General features: G+C 42.5%; 1 long non-coding RNA gene across 10 annotated transcripts; it reads left to right on the forward strand.

Annotated features, from left to right (window-relative positions):
* The first annotated feature begins 1,471 nt into the window (after positions 1 to 1,471).
* On the forward strand, positions 1,472 to 5,955 carry LOC125523507. Of its 10 annotated transcripts, none has more exons than XR_007290266.1 (5): positions 1,472 to 2,583; positions 3,429 to 3,556; positions 3,634 to 3,684; positions 5,343 to 5,491; positions 5,617 to 5,955. It is a non-coding gene; the product is annotated as an uncharacterized LOC125523507 (long non-coding RNA). The 10 variants fall into 10 exon arrangements; XR_007290270.1 differs by adding an exon at positions 3,149 to 3,305 and having other exon boundaries at positions 1,472 to 2,374; positions 2,512 to 2,583; positions 3,634 to 5,627; XR_007290269.1 differs by having other exon boundaries at positions 1,472 to 1,949; positions 2,310 to 2,374; positions 2,512 to 2,583; positions 3,634 to 5,627.
* Positions 5,956 to 6,257: the final 302 nt, after the last annotated feature.

A 6,257-nucleotide genomic window follows, 5' to 3' on the forward strand; every position in this document is an offset into this window, starting at 1 on the left:
TGTCCCGGGACGAGGCCATCATCGCCGCCCTGATCGACTGCTGCGCGGCCCAGCTACCCCCGAGTCACTGATGCTATTGACACACACTCCTGCGAGACCACGACACCACGTGCTGGGCCGTCATCGAGGTCATCGTCCAAGAAAGACCTGTCCTCCCAGGACAAGGACGATACTGTCACCACCTCCAAGGGCGCTCTTCCGGTCGCATGACGCCCGCAACCATCCACACGAGCCACCAGTAGTGGAGAGGGCGGGTTGAGGTTAAGGCCTAGATGAGATACGCGGCGCATGAGATCCAGTGCAGGGTTGCCGACTGGGTGGTTCGGGACTCGGGAGAGAGATCTGCGGATGGAGATCGTGGGAGAAGTGGAGGACGTGCGGGGCTTTTTTCTTGTGGTTTTCGCTGCTATAGATCGCGAGGTTTTTCTATCGTCGATTTTTTTTTCTGCGGGCGTGGCCCATCGCACAGATGGTTGTCGTAGAAGGAAGGTGGGGATCGAATGAGGTCGAACCATCACGACGTTCGATCCCCCTTTAATAGTATAGATTTCTTAGTGAAAATAGATAATTAAATTTAGATTGTAGCATTGGAAACCAAACATATAATTTTATTTGGACGGTTTTAGTTGACTAGGCTTTGAAATGCATAATTGCTTAAGATTGAATATAAAACAAACAGAACTCATTGCAACGTACCGGATATATGCGCTAGCTTTATTTGTTTATTTTACACATACATAATTATTAAAGAAAACACATATGTAATTGTTTAGGACTCCCTCCGTCACAAATAAATGTCGTTGATTTAATACAACTTTGTATTAAGCACTATAAATCAGCGGCACTTATTTTGGGACGAAAAGAGTATTTTAAATATATTCTTGTATCTGCTAACATTTGTTTAGTAGAGATTCACATGATGTTCTACTTTCACATACAATTCTCATTAAATTTAAACACATGAAAATTCTCCTTCCCGTTGCAACACACGTGCATATGTGCTAGTCTCTATTCCTAATGGACGACTTGATGAATAGTTTGCGTGGTTTATTTTCGCCGTTTTTTTCGTCATCCTCCCACCTTCGGTTTTTCTTTCGTCTCTCCGCCTCAATCGTAAAAAAAACAGCCTCGAGACTCCCCTCGATCTGTTTCCTCGTTATCAAGACTCCCCCAGCCGCTGAGATGGTTAGGTGGACAGTGGTATCCCTAACCCACCAGGGTTCAAATCCTGGTGCTCGCATTATTCCTGGATTTATTTCAGGATTTCCGGCGATGCGCTTTCAGTGGGAGGAGACGTTCCCGTCGACGACGAGGCGCCTACGGTGACTTCGTAAATCTCAAGATGATATGCCGGCTCAGTCTCTCGAAGGTGCTCATAGGGGTAGAGTGTGTATGTGCGTTCATAGGAATGAGTATATGCGCGTGTATATAAGCGCTTGTGTCTGTACTGATGCTCAAAAAAGAATCCGCCAGCCGCTGAGCCCTTCACCGCCTCTGAGATCCGCAGTCGCCGCCGCCCCTCTGATTCTGGCCGACGCCATCCGACTCACGCGCCGGCCGCCACCAGCACGGCTCACCCTTGTCGCCCCAATCGATGCACATCACCTCCTCGCCGTTCCCTCCCTGCGCGCGCCCCTGCGGCTAACCCTAGCCGCCAACCCATGTGCGGCTGCTGATGACGCCGCTCTGTCGAGCCCCCGTCCCCCGCTCGCCTTCTCCCCCGCCGTTGATGCTCGCCCTCGCTCCCGGTCGCCACGCTGTGGCGCCCTTCGTGGATGCCGTCAGCTCCGAGGAGGCCAGCGCCGCTGTCACGTCGGCCTTGCTGATCGTGATCCACGAGCTCACATCGCTCAATGGGTCCTCCCTCTCTAGGCTCCGCACTGCATGAGGTCATCGACTCCTTCGCCAGCCCCAATTTACGGCCAAGCCCGATTCTACGGAAAGTTGATGTAAGTGATCTTATTACTGTCATATGCAAGTTATAGGAATTGGGAGAAGTTGTGTTACATTAAAGCTTGTGTTGGAAGAACTGATGATTGGGTCACCGGTCAGCTCGTATTAGATGGGAGGATACCACGGGTGTTAAGCATTCCCCGATTCTGGACACTTGAATGTCGACTTATCTCATCTTGGAGATCTTCTGGCATTCTGAATATGTGCACTAACTGTTATCTGTCTACTGTGTTTTTGATGTGTAATAAATGGATGCGTCCCTAATAAGACACGGCTCTATAGGGCATATTTCTGCAATGATTTGATTTAAGTGATCTTATTACTGTCTTATGCAAGCTAATATTTTTCCGATCAAGGTTGTGTTGGAAGAACTGATGATTGGGTCCTCTGAATATCTCGTGTTACAGAAACAATGATCAAGGTTCAGTCTACTCTAATGCCTGACTATTGGAGGCCTTAAGCTATTCGGTTATTATTATTTTTTGAACTAGGGTTAATGCCTTCACATTTCAAAGTGTTGTGTGTGCATTCGCATAACTACTTGTGTTACGAGTGCAGGATTCAAAGAATTTCTGTTGGGAAATCAAAGGGGGCAATAACTTCAATTGGGAGAAGTCGCTGGAAAATAAGGTTAGAGCGATAACCTTTGTTAAACACATTGGTTGTTAATATTTGGCAGACGTATAGATGATGCCTATGAGGCTATCACCCAATATCATTATTCTTTATCTTGCATAATCAAGAAAAATATTAGATTAAATGGATTGTACAGGATAATTCTGGCTACTTTGGTATGACGACGTTTAAAGGGGCTAGAAGTATAATTGATTTCGTGTTGAAGGATCTTTTCATGACAAATTTAATAAATTTGTCATGTTTCCATTGATTGCCTATTTGCTCACTCTGTGTAGAATGGTGAACATTTGTAGCATGGTCACCTGGTCATGGTTTGATTATTTTTATCAATGCACATACCTTCAGAAAATGACCCAATGAGGCTAGCTTGTTCTTTCTACTTATGTACCTACACGTGGGATGTTCTGTTAATTTTGTTGTGTAAATAATCATTCTTTGTGTTGATGAGCAATGATAATGACTCCTAAAATTACAAAAATTGCTGAAAGTACGCTTTGGTGCTGCGTCAGTGTATGCGTACTAAGCTGAAAAGAAGATGATTGTATATTTTGCTTTATAGTGCACTGGTTCACGAGATTGATGCTGAGAAGATTCAGTTTGCCCTGCTACACATGAGAATATTATTTTGCTTGAAAATATATTGTTTTCTCGGTGCACATACCTTCAGAAAAGGAGAAGTGCTTGAACGAAGATTCTCCTCCGTCATCTAACCGATGGTCAGATGTTTGTGCTTTTCCATCATGGTTTAGCCTAGGATCACTATTTCTTTTCTACAGCATGTCCTTCTCGGGAAAGTTGTTGTCGATAACTCAATTGATGTGTTCCTTTTTTTCTTCAAGAAACTCGATATTGATCAGGCAGGAAGGAGGAGGTGGAGGAGGCGAGAAGCTGTGGCGTCACGCTCTCCCCCGATGCTTTCAAGTCATCCGCCCTGCAGCTAACCTCCGAGCAGAGACCCAAGCCCAAGGTAATGCTCGCCTGTTCCATAGCTGTTTTTAGCTTCCTTTTTGGTGTGACCTAACCATATGAGTATGTCACAATCAGGGGGCGATCAATATTTTCAAAGGATGATACTGTGAAGGTTTTCGCATGCAGGTAATTTTTGTGACCTAGCAGGAACCATTAGTATGCAGATGTTGCCTTCTTAATGAACAAGTTTACAAATAGTCGAACGCCATGCTATGTTGTTCATTAATATATTCTTGCAAGTAAACTGGATCTGGTTCTTCATAGTTGCAGATTTTGTAGCTTGCAAGATTAGTAGAAGTTCAAAATAAATTGACTGTAGGTAATGGATCAGAGAAAGTCTATCAATCAAATTAATGTTCAATTGCATGGACAAGAGAAAGTATATTATTAATCACAAATCTAAGAAGATAGTGACCCTTGTATTAGTTTTAGAGAATTAACATAAAAAGATATATTAGTTTCAGATTGAACTATTGGCAAAATAATATTTAAATCTTCTGTACTCCACTGATCTGCCAATTCTACTGTTTTTGTACCACAAGGCATGCTGTAAGTTTTTGTTGTCCAATAGTCTGCTAACTTTACTCGCTATATTCAAGATGTATGTGATGTTTAGTTTGTTTTATTCCCTTCTATATTCATGGCTTATCCTATACTAAATGAGGACTAACAGAAACCAATTTGTCAATCTGTTAACCTGATCATAGCAACTGCTTAACTGGAAGTGATCTTTTTGCTCTTCCTGCTAATATAGTGCATACATATTTGAGCTGAATTGGTTGTCTTACGTTACATATGGCAGTGCAAATATGATCTTATGTTGTTGTGAACATTTATAATTTTTCATACCTTGGCTTTCACTAAACCGTTCATCACTATTCATACCAACGAGTGTGTTTAGTATGTTTGTGTTGACTTAGCAACAATGTAGAGGGTTTTCGGGGTCATCTTGTGTCAATGTTGACAAGAAGGTAACCCCCCCCCCCCTCATATATGTATGGCAAAGAGAAGACTCTGTTAATTTGGAGCTATGACAGAAGCACATCCACTCAAGCTGCTCGGACCATGTGTACGACTGCTGGGGATCCCTGCGCAATCCCACAGCTGGCATAGATGGACTGCTGTCACAGTGCGCATGCAGATAGACTATGACGACATTTTTGGTAGCGAGGTCTTTGCACACATCATGGCACACTTCCAAATCTGGGCCATCCTCGTGGAGTAAATTTGTTGCAGTTTTTCTAAACGCTTGTTCAAGTCAGCGTCATATTCTTTCTTATGTTTGTTGCTTGCATACAAGGCCTGCCGTGTGGTTTTGAATTTATAGTTTTCGAGTCTTAGTAATGCTGAATCCAGTTTAAATACAATATGAATGAACTTTTAGTTTCTCATAGCATGTTGATTTTGTTGGATATTTTTATCTCATGTCATCTTTTTTAATGATGATTTAAGATTGAACAGATAATTATTTGATTAATTTTTTGTAACAAGAAACTAAGAATTGACCCTGGATAAAGGAAGAAAATGGTCCATATAGAAAGAGACAGTAAGCTTCTTCAACGGTAAGCCATTCTCTGTACGGGAGATGCACATGTAATTTTTTGTTTCAAACCAGAATATATTATAGAGCCTACAGTTCAGTGGTCTTTAATTGGTTACTGCTATTTACCATCTGTTTATCTGGTTTGCATAGGTCTTTTGAGAACCGTTCTTCGACTGCATGGTGTTTTCTTTGTAACAATCCCCATGTGTTTGATAAATGCCTAGCTATATGTTTTATGCAGGTCATTCACGAGAAGCAATAATCTATAAGACTACTCGAGGAGATTGAGAGCATCAACATTTTACATGGATGACCTGAGGGGGAAGACGAGACTCGGAATGGTTTGATGGTAAAAATAGTCCATACTGCCGCTGCATGAGGACGGCAAAGGTATATGTGAAATACGATTAGTGTTGAGACACTAATTGAAAGTGAAACTATCCCTAAGTGGTTTTGGTAATTCTTAACAACATATAGCTCATTGAGCTAATGCTATTCCAAGATTAATATTTCAGGAAAAGCTCAATGAATGGCATGTCATGGATGAGGAAAGTGGACCCCTCAAAATATTAAGGACAAAAAGATTGGCTCAAGCTCAAAGATCAAAACTCTACATTTTATATTTTAGTGATCCAAGATCACATTGAGTCTATAGGAAAAGCCAATACTATCAAGGAGGGATGATGTGTTGCTTAATGGCTTACTTGCTTCAAAGTGCTTGGTGATATGTTCCAAAACCCTCAACTACCTTCCCACATCCACATATGACCTAAACCAAAAAGTCAAACTCGGCCCTACCGATTCTTTCTATCCGGAGTCACCGAGTTTCAAATGTCATAGCCACTGCCACAAACCCTAAGCAAATCGGTCTCACCGATAGGGATTTCGATCACACCGAGATGGGGTTGTAATCTCTCTGTTTTCCTTCGTAACGTTTTGGTCCTATCGAGATGAGCGATCGGTCCCACCAAGATTGCAATGTAAACTCTCTGTTTCTCTTTCGTAACATTTCGGTCCCACCGAAATGAGCGATCGGTACCATCGAGTTTATCTGACCAACTCTCTGGTTCGCTTATTACCAAAATCGGTCTCACCGAGTTTGTGTAATCGGTCACACCGAGATTACGTTATGCCCTAACCATAACCATATCGGTCC

This window comes from Triticum urartu, chromosome 7 (genome assembly GCF_003073215.2).
Source record: "Triticum urartu cultivar G1812 chromosome 7, Tu2.1, whole genome shotgun sequence".
In the NCBI taxonomy this organism is placed as follows: Eukaryota; Viridiplantae; Streptophyta; class Magnoliopsida; order Poales; family Poaceae; genus Triticum; species Triticum urartu.